At 37.0% G+C, this 21,698-nt stretch overlaps 2 long non-coding RNA genes across 3 annotated transcripts in view; one reads left to right on the top strand and one right to left on the bottom strand.

Annotated features, from left to right (window-relative positions):
• Positions 1–16,902, bottom strand: part of LOC139042013 (uncharacterized) — a 112,158-nt gene extending 95,256 nt beyond the window's left edge. The window contains exon 1 of one of the 2 annotated variants that reach the window (XR_011498197.1): positions 16,750–16,902. This is a non-coding gene — a long non-coding RNA (uncharacterized lncRNA). Of the gene's footprint in view, positions 1–16,106; positions 16,368–16,749 lie in introns of those variants that run through there. The other variant, XR_011498198.1, reaches the window with a different exon arrangement.
• On the top strand, positions 977–12,245 carry LOC106833834 (uncharacterized). Its single transcript, XR_001398700.3, has 3 exons — positions 977–1,317; positions 2,452–2,485; positions 8,184–12,245. It is a non-coding gene; the product is annotated as an uncharacterized lncRNA (long non-coding RNA).
• Positions 16,903–21,698: the final 4,796 nt, after the last annotated feature.

The following is a 21,698-nucleotide window of genomic DNA, read 5'->3' as shown; positions in this document are numbered from 1 at the left end:
TAACGAAAAGACAAACGACACAAAAACTAAGCAAAATATTTTAATAGACATGTCCCCAAAGCAGATATATAGATGATATATAATCACCGAAAAAAGATGCTTAAGATCAGTAGTCATCACGGCAATGCAAATAAAACTACACTAAGGTGATAATACATACCCATTAGAATGGGAAAAATTTAAAAAGCAGACATACCAAATGTTGGCAAGGATATGGAGCAACTGGAGCTCATATACATTGCTGAAAACAAATTGTACAATCACTTCTGTATGTTCACCATACAAATAACTTATATGGTTAAACATATATACACTTCTCAATATCCCACCTATTCTACTCTTTATTTTCACTCAAGAGAAATAAAAACATAAGTCCGTCCAAAGACTTGTACTCAAATGTTTATAGTAGATTTATTTATAATAGCCTCAAAGTGGAAACAACCCAAATTTCCATCAACTGGAAATATTTTTAATCAGACCTAATTTTGAAAAACAAACAAACATGTTCAGATCTGGTTGGAAAGCCTATAATTGCACGTTTTTCTCTGAGTTTACAGTCATAGCCAAATGTCTTAATTGTAAATTAAAAAGTTTTGATTTTTACTAAAATTTAGAAGATACTCCTCTAGGGCCCATTAGTACCACTCTATAGAGGGGAGGATAATGAGGCTGCCACCATGGGTTTTACTCTCCTCGGTAATTGCCATACACATCACATAATGCTTAAAGCAATTTTAAGAACAGCATCCAAACAAATGCAATCTCCATTTAGTTTTTATAACCAGGCTTCCCCGTGTTTCTCTCTGCATGTCTTGATAGGAAGGAATCTTTTCAAGTAGACACCCACTCCCTGGGGTCTGCAAAGAAACCTCAGCTTATTTGACAAGGTCAGAGTCACCAGTACCCCATGTCCTTGTTTGTGCACCACAGTTCAACAGCATTTTCTGAATCATCTTGATGAGAAGCCAACTAGAAGAAAACATGAGAACCAGTTGGTAAGCAAGTTTTCCTTTGATGTGTGTTAGTATAAAAACCCAGTATCTGACATAGGCAAATTTCTATCTTCTAACACACACACACACACACACACACACACACACAAACTGCTTTTAAGAGAAAGTTGTCACTTGAGCAAAAACTTTCATCTTTAGCTGATCCAATGATGGGAAGCTATTTGGCATAGACTTAGTAAAACCTTCACACAAAACCAGCAGAGGAACTGCCAGAGCTTCCATATAGAGTGTAACTTGAGGAGTCATCCTGATGCTGGAAGAGCGTCCAGCTTTCCAGAAGGAGGCCAGTAAAAAGTGGGGAGAGGTAAGGCTAAATTGGGAATGCTGCAGGGGAAGCTGGTGCTTGTAAATATGCCTTCAAATTTTATCTTAGACTTCAATCTTCACATACGCCCACTCTAGATTGGGCTGCTCGGTGTCATGGTGATTTCTTGAGATATCCAGAAATCCTGCTTTTTTTCAGAAGTAGGTATATTTGGACTAGAAGAGAGTGAAAACCAGTAACACATGAAAAAGTGACAGAGCATATTAACTTAGTAATTTGTATTAACTAAATCTGATGAATATATGGATAATTCGTCTTTCAATAATCCAAAATTTTCATTTTATCATCAAAATTCCTGCCATTTTCCACGTGGTCTTTTAGAGGAAAATGTTGTAAATGTTTTCTCCTTAAGTTCCAAAGTGTCCACCAGAAGGGGGAGAGAAAAAAACCAAATTTCTGGGAAAATCTACTCACTTGGAAATTTGCTTTTTAACAATTGAGAATTGGATCCTCGTCCATGAAAGTGAAACAAGAATATCAGCAAATCCAGTGTGGGTTGACATGCCTAAAGTTTTCTCTAAACAGCAACATACAGTCCTTGCCGTTCTCTTTGTGCCCTGTATCTAGTCTAGAGGGGGACCGATGTATCCTACTTTGGAAAAGTTGTTTGCATTCCACACACTTGTTCTATCTCTCTTTAATGAAGACAAAGCACCACCGGTGGAAGAAATCCTTGTCATAGCCTCACCCCAAAGGGACCGGCAGGGTTTGACAAAGCCAACACCCCAGTTATTTAGCATCCTTCAGAGATGATAAGATACTCAGGAGAAGGTATTCAGGACCCACACTTTGTGTCCTGCTACAAGAGATGGCCAGAGACGGAGTACACTATAGAGCGCCAAGGAAATAAGGTAAAGAATAAACTAGGTCAAAGGAGAGTTTGGTTTTCAACTACCTAATGAGAAATGACTAAAATGGAGTAAAGAGGAGGGGTTCTCAAATCACACATATGTTATACTTATCTACCAGGGAGATTCAATTGCCACTGAAGTTTAACAGAGAATGATTCCAGCCAAGAGGTGTGCTTACTCAGAAGCAGAAATAAACTGAAATGCCTGTTCCAGTCTTGTGGAAGCAAAGGTGACAAATGATTTATTGTTTTTGTTTCTACAGATACTTCTCAAATCTCATCATCAGGCGGCTGAAGGTATGAATATTTTGATTTCTAGCAAAAGTCCACTTTGTAAAGCTCCCTTACCTTCTTGGATCCACAAAACTCTGGCTAGCTAGACTTTGGAGCACAAGAAAAATTTATATTTTATAATGTATGTTTTGTGCCAATTTAAACATGCTCAGGGAAATAACACTAATTTGTCTTGGTGAGAAAGCTTCTTTGAATTAGTGAAATATCTGAATTAAGTTTTTTTAGAAGTGGGATTTTATAACTTTCTATACTTAAAAAAATTCGAGTTGAGCTAACAATATGTCACTCAGGGAATCTATTTAGTGAATGCAGAAAGTTATTTCAATTATGCATACCAAATATTTACATTTAGCTTGCAGTTGTAAATTGTTTGTAAAAGTTTTTCACTTAAATTGCTTAAAAATTCTATTACAATATTTTTAAAAGCCGAGAATATATTTAATAAGCTCTTCCTCCTCACCCTGCGGAACTTAAACTATGTAAGTTCCTATCCGATGAGTCATCAATTATAATGAAGGCATTCTAACTTTTCCTGAAATAGCAGCTATTGAGATTGTGCTCCATGCACTGTAATTAAGTCTTATACCTTGAGTGTGTAAAGCTGGACCCTACGTTAAACATCTTCTCAGTGAAGCCTTCCCTGGTCGCCTCATCTAAAATTTTAACACCTCCTTATCCTTGACATGCCTCGTCCCCCTTCCCAGTGTTATTTTTCTCTTCCACATTTATCAGTGTCTAACATACTCTACAGTTTACTTTTTTTCTTATTTGTTTATTGTTTGTCTCCCACCCTTGACTATAAGCTCCATGAAGGCAAGATACATTGCTTGTTGGCTGTTATAGCTCTATCACTTGGAATAGTGCCAGGAACAGAATATTTGCTCAATAAATAGTTGAATAAATGAGATATGTCTGAGTTTTGACATCTTTCCACATAGAACACAGACATGTATTTGAGGAATTACAGGTACACTTGGTTATCGACCTACCATATTCCACTGAGCTAGAAGAGAGGACTAGCCGATGAGCAAGCCAGGTCTCTTCCTTTCCAGAGGAATCGCTGATGTGGATAAATTTTTAAAAAAGACCATTACAGAAGAGGAAAAAGTAGCTGACTCTGCCTGAAGGTTGAGGAATATTTCCATGGAAACCTTAATGTGAGTTAAATCTTGAAGGAAGAGTATTACTACGTTACACGTAGAGGCCAGTCCAAATTAAAACAGGTCTTACTCCTAGGAGACACTACCAGAAATAGTCAGGGTCTATGTAGCTTTCCAATTTTATTCAATCAACTGCCCTGATACAAGCATAAAATTTGGCCCACCCTGCCACTAGTCTAATCCCATAATCTAGTCAATTTGACTTTATTGTTTCTTCCCCAAACCAATCCCCCATAACTCAATCACCTTCTCCAGTTAATGTGAGTGCCGTGAGCTCTCTTGCACACACACACACATGGATTCATGCATGCGCAGGGACACCCGTACGCACAGAATCTAAAGGCTTTAGTCTTAAATTCTTCGAAAATTTTAACAAATAAGTAAAACTAACATAAAGACTTCTCTCCACAAATCTGAAATTCTGACTTTTGAAAAAGCTTTTTTTAATTACTTTTGTAAAGATGATAACCTCTTCTTGCCTTTAGTTTCCAATGTGGCAACACTTCACTAAACTGAAAAGCTACTGCACTGTTTTAAATTTCTATGAAGAAGAAACCAGAAAGACAATAGGCAGATTACCTTCTTCTAATCAGAGTTGTCTAGGAAAAACAAAGATGCTACAAGCATCATTTCCTCAGAATTAACCTATGCATGCTAAAGGTGGAGGCTGTTCCACTAGCCATGAAAATAGGTCCCAAACTATGGCGAGGAAGTTTGTCCAGTCTATAAAAATCAAAGTCATGGATTATGTGTGCCTTATGCAAATGTTAAGCAGTATTACCACACTTCAAAAGAACTTTTTGAAGGAAATTTTCCTAGTATCCAGAAAGCAACCATTTATTTGCCCAAAATGAAAACAGGTCATGATTTCAATGTCCAGACCATGTTTCACCAGCCCAGATCCTCTCCATAATATCTATGGGGGATATAAGATGTATGGCAACTGGTAGGACTCCAATTCTGTCTTTCCTTCATTGCGGGGCCTTTGAGAAGCTCCTCTGCTGTGGGTTATTCAACACAAGAACAGAGAGGAACTATTTGAGATTAAGACTTTTTCTAATATTTGCTTAAATTGTGGACTTGATTAAGTGATACTATCATCTCTGCCCTACACCAAACCAAACCAAACAAACCCCTGTGAGGACTAAGAATTTGGGCCAATAGTCTAGGATTTTTACAAGTGACTATCAGAGTAGAAATAAATGACAGCAGCAATTCACTTGGATTAAAATAATGGAAGAATTAGTCCTGGCTGAAGATAACACAGATTCCAAAATGGACTATCTCAAGCAAATCTCTGTCTTCTGTGAGATTCCCCGAAGTCACAGGAAGCATTCTCAGGGACCCACCAAGTGGTCAATCAATGCCAATTCCATACTCTCAGAGCTTTTTCAAGAAAAGGGAACAATAATGTTGTCCCAAATCATTTAGTGTGCTCTGGGTCTGGATAAGTTTGAACTTAGGAGAGACTAATCATTATGGATCTAAGTATCTCAAAGATGTAAGTCATTCTCTGTTTTTGATTGTTTTTGCTTTGTTTTTTGCACTCTGCATATGCAGAGCTCACACACATATACACGCAAAACCCTAGAGAGTTTTCATTATCTCCTTGTTATTTTCCCCTCAACATTAGGCTGAAATGTCTGATGACTTACACGAAGAAGTTGGTATTATGGAAGTTGGTGGCACAGATGTCTATTTCTTCACACCCTACAGCTATGTGTTAACATAGTGAGAAACTGTTTAGCATGTGATGAGATGCTTTGAGATGGACATAGAGGACTAGATTATTTCCAAATATTCTAGCAGATATAAAAATATGAGAGTTTCAGGGTAGCCCACTCTAAATAACCATCTCACTCTTGCCTGAAGCCACTTGAGGAGACAGTCTACCAGATATCTTGCTTTTGGCCTAACATCCATTCAACCATCTTTGTTCACAGAATTCTCACATGCAATGCATTTTTCAGTAGGATCTGAGAGAAAGAGGGAGGGAGAGAAAAAGAAACTCTCTTTTCTGTTGGACAGAAACCTGGGGCCAATTGGGCTTGGAAGTACTCGCCATCGCATGGAACCCAAGTAGAACTGCAAGAATAGAGCAGTTAAGGTCTATTAGCATTTATGGAGTCCCTGGATCTAAAACTGGTTCCACCCCTACCCTTTCTGCTAGGAGAGCCAAAAAGCTTCCACTCCCTTTTTTATTTGTTTATTTATCTTTTGGCTTAAATCAAATTTAATTGGGTTTTCCATCATTGCACAAGAAGGAGATACAGATGGAGAATAACTGAATTGTCAAGATCTATTCCAAAATTAAAGTTCCCAATGTTCTTGAGATAATTACATTATAAACTGGGTGTGGTGTGTTTCACAAGCAAAATTAAAATATGAAACAAAAATAATATAAAACATAAATTAAGTTTGAGGATAAATTTTTTTAAATCTGCAGTGTTCCGTCGTCGGAATTATGTTGTAAGATGGATGGATAGATAGATGTAGACCGAGGCTCACTTGGAGGTCTTAGGTGATACTGACCTTGTTTAAATATTTCTCGCCCTTGGAGAGATGGTCTTACAGAGTATAAACTCTTTCTTCCTTGAACAAAGCATGAAGTATTGTCTTGAAGCCATTGGAATTGAGGGTATTGTGAATGCCCTCACACTCATGACGTCTAAATTACATGTTTTTCCTTTCTAGATTATAGTGGCATACTATAACAGTACAGTCTCTTAATAAGAGGTACTAAGTATCACTTTGGCTGATAGATTGCTTTTAGCATTTATGGTGCAGTGAAACTTAAAACGACACAGAGAAAATCTGTAGTGGGTGGTGACCTTACAGGGATGGTGTCGAAATCTGGTTCATGATTAAAGTAGGGTGTGGTTAAGAGGGGCAGGGATGGAAAATTCTCCTTTGGCAACTTGGTAGAGATGTGGGGTTAAACTGCTGAAACAGCTACAACAATCTGTTGCCAGAAGAGAAAAATAAAAACTCTAACAGCAGCTTTAAGCTGTGCCAGGCACTATCTTAAGCGTTTTATGCGTGATCCCATTTAATTCTAAAAGCAATATAGATTTCATATCACTATGCACATGTTACAGATGAGGAAGTGAAAGCAGAGGTTAAAGAACTAGTCCAAAGTTTCACAGAGCTCCAGTGGCAAAGGCCAGGTTTGAGCCCAGGTCTGTCAAATTCCTAGCCTCATGCTCCTACCAACTAAATGATAGCTTATCCCTCTTGCCACTTCTCTAACATAGAGTAGATTCGCAAACACTTCTCTGCTCCTTTGCAGGCACAGGACTTTTTTTTGACCCTGATGATTCTCATACCAAAATTTCCTTTGTTTGAAAACCAACATGCACAAAATATTGACTAATGATCATGGAAAAGTGTTTTATTTTTCCTGAAAATTTCCTTTTTCCCTGTCTATCCTCAGTCTAGGCTATCATAAGGAAAATGTTTTTTTTCTCACCTGCTTTTGAATTAGGAGAAAAAAATACCATTTAATTGTTTTAAGCATAAAATCCCAATGTTCTTAACTGATCCTTTCAAGAGAGTTTTTACATCAGTGAAGATTTTCAAAGCCTCCAAAATTTAAAAAAGACAGAAACAGGATCTGTGTTGGCTTAGGAGGCATCTTTAGATGTGTTTTGGAAATCATTGGTCTGTTGTTCAAAATCTCCTGACAGCATCACTATTTAAGGAGGGTAGCTTTCTAGAAGAAGAAATTCACCCTCGTAACTTCTTTGGGATGGATGAAGTGAAGCTTGACCCTGCTGAGGAATGGCAAATGCGCACTTTGGGAGAGTCTCTCACAGGATACTTGTGGGTCTATTTTTATCTCTAACAGGAGCACATTGTTAGCCTAGGCAAATACTGGTTAATACTGAGGTATCTAGAGAAACGTGAGCATCTTGTCCAACTGGAATCAATTTAATTTAGATTTTATATTGGTGAAGGTAAATTGATTTTTTCTATTTGCTAAGTTTTTAATGCATCTTTAAACACTGGAGGTTTGTTTTACATTAAAATTTAAGGGCATGGAAGGTTATCATTTCTTTGAATTGAAAAGAAAGTTAACAAACATAGGAAGTTTGAAAGAGATAGAAGCTTACATTGCTGACCACTCAGTTATCACACACAAGCTACTTATCTTTACGTTCAAACATCTTCTCAGCCAAATAGCTAAAAAGAATTTCCAAAGCTATTTGATCAGCATGCTTGTTGGCGGCGTCTTCCCTTTCGAGGATCATTCCCTGCTTGCTTTGTGCCTTACATCAAATCTCACGTGGCACACTCAGGAGCCATGTGCTCCAGGACAACACCCACAGGACGTACCTGTGCACTCACAGAGTGGGGCCAAAAGCCGATGTGTTCCTTACTTGATATTTATGTTATCTTCCAGGCTGGTAGAAGTTATTATTCCATTACCATTATAAAGGATTTTCTGGCTGGAGAAAGCTAAATGAAGTTGCTATAAACTTCTAACTGAGCCTAGAAACCCATACAGCATTACTGATGATTGCTCTTTTAATTATTTGCAGATGACCACAGCCCTGTCAGTGTGCAGATGGAACGGCAGATTTTCAACACCAGTTTTTCCTCTTCTTCTTTTTAACTCCCGCTTTGTTTGCTGGTTTCTTTAGTCAAGTTAACTTGGACTAAGGAGACTAGAGATGCCAGTGACTGTGCAAAAGGGAAACTTGCAACTTGCATAACAAGCATCAGAACCTTAAATTTGGGTGGGACATAGTAATTACTCGAATCATCCACTTACCTTCAAGTGGGCCCATCCTTAGGCGGTGAAGGCTTTTCTCCTTACTGTATATCTACATCTCTCTCTCTCTGTCTCTCGACATATCTTTTCATACTTTATATTTGTATATATCTGTATATATGTGTATGTGTTTGTCCATGTGTATATTGTGTGTATGTACAATTGTAGTAGGCAATTACATGGTGGTGGGGGGTGTGCGTCTGTGTATATATTGTATGTATATACAATTGTGGTAGACAGCTACAGTCATGGCTTCCAATGAAGCGTGCCTCCTCTTTCCTGTATTCATGCCTTGTGTAGGCCCCACCCACATTGACTCTGGGCTCAATGAGACAATCAAGCATGATGCAAACAGAGGCTTGATAACCACTTGCACCTTGGGGCTTATCATCTTGCAGTGTTTGCTGTTGGAGCCCTGAGCCACAATGAAAAGTGGACTATCTGGCCAGAGAGACTCTTGGAGAGAGAACGATGCCGAGTCAGCCCTAGCTGTGACAGTCAGACTCTTGGAGGAGCCCCACGTGGGAGTCAAGAAGCACTCCTTAAGTTCAGCCCCTGTCCAGCCACAAGGTCTACCCACAGAAGCATAAAAACAATAAAATGTTGTTTTAAGCTACAAAGTTTGAGTAAATGGTGTGTCAAACAGTACTAGATAAGTGAAACAACCATGTGTGTATCTGTGTGTGACATCCACTGAAATTCTCCAACTTTGCTCTTGTATTTTTGTTTTTATTTTTTTAATTATAGGATATTTAATAAGTAAGACAGAGTAAATAAGCCTTACTTATACATTTTAGCATAATTAACAAAGAATTACAAAGCAAAACCTATGTAATCGCTACCTAGGTCAAGAAACAGAACACTGCTAGCACCCAAACCCATCCCACGTCCTCTTCGCGCATCGCAACTGGACCCCCATTGGTAAACATTGCCTTGTTTTTTGTGACATGAATTGCTTAGCTGTTCCTTATAGTTTTGCCACTAATGTATACATTCTTAAACATTATGGTTCATGCTTGTATCAAACTTTCTGTGAATGGAGTCAGTGTGTATGCATTCTTTTAAGACTTGCTTCATTTGCTGAACTTATGTCTGTGATACTCATCCACGTTGTTGCACATAGCTGTAGTTCATTCATTTTCACTGCTTCATAGGCATCCATCATGGGAACATAATACAGGTTATGTATCCATTCCACTCTAAATGGACGTTTGAATTCTTTCTATGAGCAATTGCTGTTAGGAACATGCTGTTAGGAATGCCTTTATACTTGCATCCTGGCGGAGGAGTTTCTCTATGGCAGCAGTTCTCAAAGGGTGACCCAGGGACTCCTGGGGCCCCCCAAGACACTTTCAGGGGTTCTGTGTGTGAAAAATGATTGTCATGATGATATTGGGGTTTTATTTTTCCTTTCCAGTCTCAATTTATCACGAATATAGAGTGGAATTTTCCAGAGACTACATCATGTGTGGTACTGCACCAGACCAAAAGCAGCAGCCAATATGAAAATTCAGCTATCTTCTAGGAGGCCAGACCTTAAAGGGATTTGCAAAAATGTAAAATGATGCCACTCTTCTCCCTAAATTTTTTTTGTTTGAAAATTTCAATTATTTTTATTAAAAATACCTTATTTAAGTTGTAACATTTACTTTTAATATTATTTAATATCATTTTTAAATGAATTAGTAAATATATATTTTGAATTTTTCTTAGTTTTAATTTCAAGTACAGTAAATATCTACAGATACCACTCACATAAACAAAGCTTGCAATAATTTTTAAGAGTATGAAAGAGTCCTGAGACCAAAAAGTTTGAGAACAACCCCCCTGAGTCAGGAGGCATAAATATCTTAAAATTTAATACATAGTGTCTACCTATTTTATAAAGATGTATGCTTTTCCTCTATCACTGTGTCATATATGTACTCATCAACACTTGATTTTATCAGATTTCTGTTTTCAATCTGGTAGAGTATAAACGTATCTCGTTATAGTTTGGTTTTGCGATTCTCTAATTACTAATATTATGTCCCTTTCATAGGTATATTGGCCATTTAGACTTCCTTTTTATGAACTACATGTCCATTTTCTCTATTCGGTTGTCTTTTTCTTATTGATATGTAAAAATTTCATACGTTCTGAATACAATTTCTTTGCCGATTATACATGTAGCAAGTATGTGTTAAAAGCACACCATGTATTGTCTTCTCAGCCTTTCCACATTTTTTTGATGAACAGAAGTGTTTAATTAAACATAGTGGAATTTATTGGTCTTTTACTTTATGGCTATTTGAAACGTTTCTCTCCTACCCTGAAGTTAGTTTTGTTTACACAGAGTTATTCCTGTTTACTTGAAGTTGTTCCTGTTTCTCTTCCTAAAAGCTTTATAATTTTTATTTTCAAATTTCAGCTTTAACTCGACCTGGAATTTATTTTTATGTAAGGTCTAATGTGGGTCCATTTTCACTTATTTCCCATGTGGATATCCAATTGAAGTGTCATTTATTGAAAATTTATTTTCCCCACAAATCTCTACTGCCATCTTTGTCATCCATCAGGTGCTGATCTCTGAGTGGGCCTGTTTCTGGGCCTCTTTCTTCTGTTTCACTGGCCTATTTGTTTGCCCATGTGCAAAACCACGTTGTCTTAATTACCATCTTTGTAATAAACCTGGATACATGGTAAAGCAAATTCCTCCCACATTCTTGTTCTTCAAAAGTGTCTTGTCTTCCTGGCTCCCTCTTGTATTTTAATCTTATACTACTTCCTCCAACTAGCAATCATGCCAAGTGTGGTGAGCAGTACATTAGGCACAACAGTAGACAAACATTTGTTGATAGTAGATGAGTACAGAAGTGAATAATTAGGGCCCACAAAGATCCTGTCAGTTTTTCGTCTAGTAAATGAAGAACTATGTCAATGACTTCCCTTAGGAATAAATTTTACCTATTGATAAAGAAAATAATTGGAATGGGAAATTCTTTTTTGTTAGTCTGACTTGATTTATTTTACTGAATCTGAGAAGCTAAGCAAAGGAAGAGACAAGCATGACTTTCATTTTTTTAAATCTGTGGTTAGATCCTTTATTTATACACAGAACTTACGCGGAGCTGGTGCACAGTAAGCACCCAATAAATAGTGATTGCATGAATGACCTTGACATTATCTTGAGTCAGAATCCTGTAACTTAGAAAGAACCTCTAAATATGCTTCTAAAAAATTTACTCATTAAAATAAAATATTCAGACCTCTCCCCCATTTAAAAAAATGATTTCCCTCAATCTACTTTTTTACCCACACCAAGCTGCCATCTTCTTTTACAAACGTTCACTTAAGAATCTACTTCCTTACTGCTCTTCATTCTCCGTCTTGTGAAATTAGACTTCCACTCCTCTAATTCTCCAGCCACTGCCATCTCAAAGGTTAAATATCTCCAAGTTGTCAAATTCAAAGCTTTTTCTCTGATGATAGGATCCTTTATCAAGGATGATAACTACTTATAATTCTACTAAGTCCCTTTTTCATGAATATTTTATCTTTGCTGAGGAATGATTGCTAGTAACGACTGGACACAGCTCAAACGCCAACAACTACACGGAGTCTTCCCTGATCGCTTGGTCTGGAAAGTGATCTCACCTTCCTTGGAACGCCTGCTTATTTGCCTGAACCGTAATTCCCGAAGTTGTGATACATATTACACTAGTGTCCAGTTAAACTCTATTAATCAACCTGTGGAAATCTCCAGCATCAAGTGAGATCAGAAACCTCTATATTGTAACCCCTCATGCAGAGTGATAATACATATGAGAATGTTGAAGGTTCTGATAAGTCCCATAATAAAGAAAACTAAGTTTAGTTCAGCATATCTTGGATGTTTTGGGCATGAAATCTTTTTTACTTGTAACAACTGTTAACATCTCAGAGGATATGAATGGTGTGTCAAACACGATTTAAGAAATGATGCTTCACTATAAGTTTGACTCTCATGCTGTATCAAATTTTAGTTACTCCCATACACACCTTTTCTTCTTCCTAGAGTAGAAGTTCCCGAACCTTATCTTATATGTTGTTTCCTAAGGTAACTATTTTCTTAAAATGTAAAGTGAGAAGTATTTCCTTTGAACAGCCCAAACCTTATACATTTAGGGTGATTATTCTCAAACTTCAATGTACATAAAATAATTTAGGAACTTTATTAATGTAAATTTGCAAATACCCTAGGGTCTAAATCCCAAATAATCCAATGGCTCCATAATAGGGCTCAGGAATCTATATTTTAACAAGTTCTTCCAAGGGATTCTCATGCCCATGATCGACAGGCCATTTTCTACAACATACCCATCTGGACACATTACTACATAGCCACATGCTATGCACCCAGGGATGTAACTGCACCATGCCATGTTTTCTCTCCTTAAACCATCTTGACATGGCTTAATACCATGTTTGGGCACTCATGGTTATTTTTAGTTTCAACCCAAGTGATAGTTAAACTTTTTACTAACACCTTAAACTAGTAATTCTTACTGGATTACAAATGAAATCCCTCAGACTCAGAATTGTAATCTCTCCATAGTGTCCAGGACTACAGGCTGATAGCTTTGTCTGTATCTGGATTTTTTTAATAGCCCTTGGGAAGGAAGCTGTAGAAACAAATATTCAAAAATCTTCTGTTTCTAAACATTCCTGAAAATACATTTGTGCATTGCTGTTGCACCAGACACATGTACATATGGACATTAATTTGACATGATGCCTCAAATGTCTTCCATGTTGATGACTTTTTAGCACAGATGTTTTCAGATCAAGTTTTAAGAGTATGAAATCAAGAGAGTTAGAAACCAGGCTGGAAGGGACCCATGAGGAGTGCATTCTCAATTTTTGACTAATACTATCACTTGCCTATTGTTGTTTCATCAGATGTAAATCCATTATTTTAAATGTCTACTTTATTGTCCTGATTTCTGTTTTGACCCCAGGTTCTGCCCTAGGTTCTTGGTTTCTGAGTCCTGCTGCCTCCACTAAGCTCAGTTATTTGACCAACTCACCACAGACTTACATTTTCCTGGCACTGAGGAGAGAAGCAATGGCCAGTCATCAGCAAATGAGGATACAATTTGTTAACTTCTTGGATTAAATGTCATTGTGGCTTTCAAGACCTTTTGTGTTCAAAACAAGTTTGTGAAAACAATCTCAACACTACAAAAACCATCAAAAATTCCCCCAGCTAAATTAACTTAAAAAAATCTTACCGAGAGTCACTTAAATTTTCTAAGCCTTAGTTTTGTCATCTGAAAATAATAGATAATAGTGAGATTGACTTCAAGCAGTTTTTGAAAGAATTAAATGAAATAATTCAAGTAAAAAATTTTAGCATAATGTGTAACACACTAAGTACTAAAAGATGTTAGCTGTTTTTACTATTATCATGTGAAACAACCAGCACAGTACTTGGCATACTTGCTTGAATAAACAGTAGCTATTAACATTGCTATTTTTTAAAAAAATCTTACTGATGAAATAATAAGGAAGATACTTTAATCAAAAATTTAGGGGCTTGCCCAGTGGAATAGTAGTTAATTTCATGTTCTGCTTCAGTGGCCTGGGGTTTGCGTTTGGATCCTGGGTGTGGACCTACACACTGCTCATCAAGCCATGCTGTGGTGGCATCACACATAAAGTAGAGGAAGATAGCACGATGTTAGTTCAGGCCACTCTTCCTCAGCAAAAAGAGGAGGATTGCAGGGGATGTCAGCTCAGGGCTAAAAAAACTTAATTAACTCAATGAACATACACCCCAAAGTAGGCACAATGCCAAATTCTTAATTTTTGGACACTGCCTAATGTATTTTTTGTTCTAAATTAATATTATCAGAAGTCTGGATTCCTATGTTGAGCTTGACTTTCTGGTTGGGATTTGTTCTTATGTAAAAAGTGTCACTAAATGCTGAGATTTGCTAAGACTTTAGTCAAGTACTTTCCCGCCAGGGAAAAGACAATCAAAGAATTAAACTGAGGCTCTGTGCATTTAAATAAATGTTTCCGAGAACTAAAGAATGCTCAGTTTATTCACAACTAGTAAAAATAACCTAGGGTAAAGAAAGATGACCTAGGCATCCTATATTCTAAAGCCAGACCCACTTTTTAAATTCTAACTTGAAGATCAAAAATAGTTTAGTAAACTTCTCACTTCTACTTTTTTTTTTTTTAAATACTGTGCCCTGCCACACTTCTTGGCTCTTACCAGAGCAAGGGAAAAACCTGCCAAAATATCATGAGATAGGTGGCTCTCAGGGGTACTTCTTGTCAGGCAGGAAGTGCTAGAAATTTTGTAGAATGTCCAATACAAATTTTCTTTTGAGACTCTAGAGGTTTGCCTCTGGATACACATCTGCATTTTCTGGGTGCTGGGCCAAACTGAAACGTTCAGTTTATCCATTGCTAATAAACATGTCAGCAGTTTCTTTGCTCTCACATCTGTTGTGAAAAATGTTATCTTTCCTGAAGTGTATTTATTTTGTCTTTAATACCAACTTTCATGGATTACAAAATAGAGATATGCCTTCACTTAACAAGTTCAATAGCATATGTTAGAAAGTGCCCCACAAGAGCGATGAGATAAATTAAGGATGTATATTATATCTCGGGTCCTGAAAAGGAAACCAGTGTAAAGAATAATGACTCTCAGGAAGTCCATACCAGTGGAAACAACTTGCCTCTCAATCAAGTTCATCTGAAAATCTCTTCAAGACGCTCTACTCATCACAGGAATTCAACAGAAAGTTTTAAAAATCTATTATCAGTTGTTTCATTATAAAGGCTGTCTTCAGTCAAGCTGATGACTTCCTTTTCCAAGGAAACAACCCCCCAGCTCTAGTTTCTCATTCTATATTCTCCAGAATACCTGTCCTGCCCACTTTACTGAGATTGGGGCTGTTAAAAGATCCGATGAGGTTTTGTTTATTAAGTTGCTTTAGAAAGCAAACTGTAAATTATCATATAAATGGTAAATTGCCAATATTTCTTCCCCTTTCTGTTCTCTCATTTTATCTCATAGTTAAGGGTCCATTTTTCAAGAGTCCATCCTCAGAAACTCTATCTCTTTGCCTTCCCTCACCAATACCCCACCCTCTCAAAATATTTAATCAGTGGGAAAAGGTGATGTCTCTCACACAGGTGAAGAATAGCATATTTGGAAATTCACCAGCATGCAGTTTAAAGAATCAAGGAGGAAATTCCTGACATCGAGTGTGTGGTAAATGTGCTTAGAGCTGTCAGAGACGTACCTCTGTCCTCTTCCAACTCTTCCTCTGAGGTTATGGATATTCTTAACACCACATACCACTTTCTGAAATCCAAAGCCCTTTTGTGCCCAATTGGCCAATAGCCAGTTTCTGCTAAAGTCAAGGAAGGAACGGGGTGGAATTTCCCAACCCTACCACTCTGTGCCTTCAGCTGTATAAGATAAACCAGCAGGCTGTGTACTCGTATACAAAGTTCTTTACTAAAGGACAAAGTCAGTATCAGAAAAAAACTGTATTAGTGAGTGGACAGTGATTAGTTAATAAAAGAAAAAGCAAAGATGCAGAAAGAAAGGATCAAAAAAGTCAAAAAGTTGTTTTTTAAAAGTCTAATAAAATTGATCCACTTTTGGCAAGATTAGTCAAGGAGAAAAATTTGTCTTACATACCATCAAGTAAGCTCCAACTCCTGGCAACCCTATGAATGAGTGATGTCCACAGTGTTCTGTCCTCAACAGCCCCATTCAGCTTCTGTAGACTCATGCCTATGGCTTCTTTTACCTTATCAATCCATCTCATATTTGGTCTTCTTTTCCTGCTGCCTTCTACTTTTCCCAGCATTATTGTCTTTTTCTAAAGAATTCTGCCTTCTCATGATGTGCCCCCCAAAATAGAAGGCACAAATAAAAAATACTAAGAATAGAAAATAGGACATAACTAGAGAAGCATTTCAATTAAAAAAAGACAAATAAAAATACTAAGAATAGAAAATAGGACATAACTAGAGAAGCATTTCAATTTAAAAAAGACAACAAAAGAATACCGTTAAAAGCTAAATGACCATACATTCAAGGAGTTAGGTGAGATGCACACATTATTAGAAAAGTTTAGCTTGACAAAAGTAACTTAAAAGAAAGAAAAGTCTGGAACGATCTTTTACTATTAAAGAAATTGAATCTATGGTTAAAATCTTCCACAAATAAAGCACCAAGTAAAGACATTTTACAAAGAAGTCTATTGAATGTTCAAGAAACAGATAATTTCAATCTGACATAAAATTCTTTCGGAGAAAAGGAAAAATGCCCAACTTACTTTTTGAGGTGAATTGTAGCCAAGACATTCTTGAAGAACTATGTTGAAAGGAATCATCCTACCAGATATCAGTCTTACTGCTAAAGCTCCAATAACTAGGAGAAAATGATATTGGTGCAAGGATAAACATACAGCCCAGCAGAGCGAAGTAGAGAGACCAAAATAAACCCACTTAAATATGGAAACCTGATATGTAACAGAACTGTCATTTCAGATTAGTGAGGAATGATTAGACTTTTTAGTAAATTGTACTGGTCTTCCAGGAAATGGTTACCAGTAAATGGAAATTGGTATTTAGTTATTCATAAGAAAAGAATGAAAAATGATTCCATTTCATACTACACACTCACATAAAATCCATATAGATTTAAGAGCAAAGTTTTATAACTTTAGGGGGAAAAAAAGAAGACTAATTTATGAATTCAGGGTAGGGGAGTATTTCTTAAACTACAAAAAATGCAAATGATATAGAAAAAGAGATAGATTTGACTATATTAAAATTAGAAATCATCAAAAACTTAATATCATCAAAAGACACCATTAGAAAAGTAAAATGACAAGTCACAGACTGGCAGGGGCTATTTATAATACCTTATGGACAGAAAGGTTGGAATCTAGAATATATAAAGAACTCCTCTTAATGAGTAAGAAAAGAACAGACAATCAAATTATAAAAAGTAGGCAAAATACATGAACTGGTAAGTATCAGAGGAGGAAACGGAAATGGGCTGTATGCCAGTTTTAAAAATGCTCAATTTCACTGGGAACTAGGGAAATCCATATTTCCTAACAACATAAATGAGATGAAATTTCACACACAAAAACAAATTAGCAAAACAGCAGAAAAAAAAGTTCAACAAATCCAAGTGTTGGTGAAAATGTGGAGTAAATGGGAATATAAATTGGAACAACCATTTTAGGAAATAATTCAACATTACCTACTTATGCTGAAAGTACTCGTAGCCTATGACTTAGCAATTTTTCTCTTAGTTTTACAACCTACAGAAACTCTTTAATAAATAAACCAGGAGATACACATAAACGTGTTCATGGGAGCAATTTTTGTAATCGCAAATAACTGGAAATAACCCAAATATTTGTCAATCAAAATTAGGAAAGATGAATAAATGGTGGTACATAATGCAATTCCTCATAGTGATAAAAATTAATTAAGCACCATGTATTGATAGACGTTAGTTTAAAAAATAATAGTAAACCTGAAAAGCAAGTCACAGAAGGCTGTGTACATGTGATGTCATGTTTGTAACCCTCAACAAAAGCAAAACTAAACATCTATTATGGGTATATGCACAAGTGGTAAAATCATACAGAGAATTATTTACATCGCTGTAAATCATGGAATAAGAAATATTTTGAAGGAATAGGAAGGCAGATGCAACCAGAAGGAGCCTAGAATGGCTTCACTGATATTGACAACATTGTATTTCTTGAACTTGATGGTGTAGTGTACATGTGTTAATGTTATTATTTTTTAAACTGCACACAATGCATATATTCAAGAGTTATAGAAATAAACTAAGTTTATTGATATATATAATTTTGTATCTATTTATTTCAAATATAATAAGTATAGAAAGTAAGAGAAGAAAAAAGTGTCAAGACTTTAGGATGTATTGAGAGAAAGAAAACAGTAAGGTCAGAGAAATCTAGCAGGGCACTGTGCACAAGGACTGGATAAACAGAAACATGCCAATCAGAGACCAAGGGCAGTCAAAAGGTGACAATGAAAGTGTCAAGATTATTTAGGCTTCTTGGACAGAAATTCTGATCTGAGGCCAAAAAGGTATGGATATGGAGCCAAGACAGAAATATCTAAAGAGAGAGCTGGAGAGGAGAAGTGGACTTAGACTGGAGGTAGAAAGAATGGGCAAAAAAAGGCAGTGAGTAAGGTGAAGTAAACAGAGCCTTAATTCCAGAAGAAATGGGCATTGTTAAAAGGAATTGGGGAACTCTTCCAGTGGGAAAGCTGCATCAGAACTCTGTTGCCTTTTAAGAATCCACCACAAACATTTCTATTCATAAGGGACAAAATTTATGTTTATGTAGACCTGGAGTGTATGAAACATGTTCTCAAGACAATCTTTTATCGGGATGAAGTAAATGGACTAAAGACAGACATGTGAGCTTCCTCCTCCAGAAACAGTAAGATGACGTTTTCTAAGGTTTCAAAGGACAGCAGAGGGGCACTTCCTAGGTGACCAAAGAGGAAAAAGTGACCAAATCATAATATTTCATTTTATATTTATGTTTATTAATAAACATATTAATGTTTAATTTTCAAACAGCTATATAGCTGGGTGTGAAGCTTGGCCCCGACACTACATAGACCTATGACCTTGGGAAGTCACACCATTTCTCTGTGCTCCAATTTTCTCATCTGGAATATAGAGACTTTTTTTTATCTCCGCTTTATTCAACATTTTATAATTCTAACATTCCATACTGCTAAGATTCATAAATTCAATGATTCAATTCTAATTGAGGTTTCTCTGTTCAGATCATTTTCTAGAAGCTAAAGAGAAAAACGTGCACAAAGACTTTTACTTCCACAAATTTTCCATCTCTCACTTTGGCTTGGAGGTACTTGCCCTCTATAGGACAGCCATGTGCTGGCAGCTCACTGGGCAATCACCTTCTTGCTTTGAAGTCCTGTCTACCGCTATACCATCATTGGACACTGGACAGTTTATTCCTACAGTATGTTTGTGGAACTGGCACACTAGTGGCTCAGCCTGGAGTGGTCCTTCATCTAGAAAGTACCTTTCAAAGTTAAAGGCAATAGAGCTCTTTTTGGTTTCAGTAAAGAATGCTTGAAAATGAGAGTATCACATTTTTTTCTTCTTTCACCACATGGAATTTTTGTTTTTATGGCCTTCAAAAATGAAGTAATTTTATCATAAAAGCAAATATTTCTTCGGCTCTTAAAATGCTAGCATTTGAAAACCAATATATACTGGCAAATAACGTGGGAAATAGACATGCAGAACACTTAATGATGATTGAATTCATAAAGCATTTTCTTCTTTTGTTATGTGACAGCTGGATGAGTTTCAACTTCCTGCTCACTGCACAGGCTCTAAACTTCCAGTTCTGGAATTTTTCTTTTTTCTTCCTCCTCCTTGCCTCCCAATCCTTTTCTTGCCTCCTCCTTCCTCTTTGGGAAAACACAAATGGTTTTGATTGCATAACAGTTGCAAACTTTGTATCTCTCGCTTCAATTGTTACACGCCATAAATAAAGGAGTGAACTTCAGACTCCATTACAACAAAGGTTGGTTTGAACTGTTGGGAGGTCTTTCATTCTGCTTGGGTTACAAAAAAGCTTCTACAAGGAAAAAGGAATGTATTGGGCCTGGCTAGAGACCATGCTCCGACTACCAACCGCTCAGCCTAAAGAGTGACAAGACCCCAGTTCTAGTCAAGGCTAGAGTGAAGCCTGGAGCCCAGGACCAGTGCAGCTCCTGCAGGATTTACTCAACTTGACAGGAGGTTTAGTATTTGAGCGCCAATAAACATCTAAATGTGGAGCAAGGATAAGCAGAACCTGTGTTAAAACAATGTGCACACCCTGTTGATTCTGATTCTCTCCTCTGGAATTTTCTTTTGCATTTTCTTTTAGAAATAAAGTTCCATTATTAGTGCTCAGGTAAACAAATGGGCAACAGAAAGGGCAAGACAGTGCTTTTTGTTCTTTATACCTTACTTCTGAGTACATTTAATTCATTGTAATGTAATAATTTTTATTGAACCTCTACTACATGATAGCACTGTTTTAGGTGCTGGGGATACTTCATTAAGAAGGCCGGCAGGGTCTTTGTACCCTTGGAGTCTCCATTCAAAACAGGAGAAGCAAACAAACACATAAAAGAGCAAGATGATTTCAGATAGTGGCAAGGGTCACGCAGAAGTAAATAGGTTAATAGCAAGTTGGCAGAGGAACAGATCTCAGATAGGGTGGTCAGGGCAGGAACATCCAACTTTGATCTGAGATCTAAATGAGAAGATTATGGTGGACAAGTGAAGGGCTTTGTCAGCATAAAGGAGAGGAAGTGCAAAATCTCTGAGAGAGGATGCCGTCGACCTGTTCTAGGAACAGAATGAAGGCCAGTACAGCTAGAGCAAGAAGGAAAGTGGTAAGAGGTGATATCAGAAAAATAGACACTGTTATGAGTTGAATTGTGTCCCCTAAAAAGAGGTTGAAGTCCTAACTTGCAGTGCCTGTGAGTGGACCTTATTTGGAAATAGGGTTTTTGCTGATGATCAAGTTAACATGAGGTCATTAGGGTGGGCTCTAATCTGTCTTTATAAAAAGGGGAAATTTGAGCATGAAAACAGACACACACACACAGAGAACATCACGTGAAGATGAAGGCAGAGGTTGGGGTAATGCACCCACAAGGCAAGGAACACCAAAGATTGCCAGCAAACCACCAGAAGTTAGGAGAGAGGCATGGAACAGAGTCTCCCTCACGTCCAGCGGAAGGAACCAACCCTGCTGACACCTTAATTTCAGACTTCTAGTCTCCAGAAGAGACTAGATTTATCCATTGTTTAAGCTACCAGTTTGTGGTAGTTAGTTACAGCTGCCCTAGGAAACAAATGCCAGCACGGACAGATACCCTAGACATTTGGATTTTAATCTAAGTGCAATGAGAAGATACTGAAAGACTTTAAGCATGATCTAATGAACATCTTTAAAAGATCGTATTGATGTTGCCATCTGGTCGTGGCAGCAAAACCAATGATAGCTTGATGATTTCCCCAAAAGAAGCTCAATAGATCTTTATATAGCCATGAGAGAGCAACCATCATATTTAACCCTTTTTATAATTCAGAAATATCCATTTCAGTTCACAAAACATTTATTGTTTTGAATGTGAGGCGATGTGTGAGGCATTGAGGTATAAAAATAAACAGGACTGTGCTCTT

The sequence above is a fragment of the Equus asinus genome, chromosome 25 (genome assembly GCF_041296235.1).
Source record: "Equus asinus isolate D_3611 breed Donkey chromosome 25, EquAss-T2T_v2, whole genome shotgun sequence".
NCBI classification, from domain to species: Eukaryota; Metazoa; Chordata; class Mammalia; order Perissodactyla; family Equidae; genus Equus; species Equus asinus.
The sequence above is the reverse complement of the archived record's forward strand: the minus strand, read 5'-3'. Positions and strand labels throughout refer to the sequence as shown.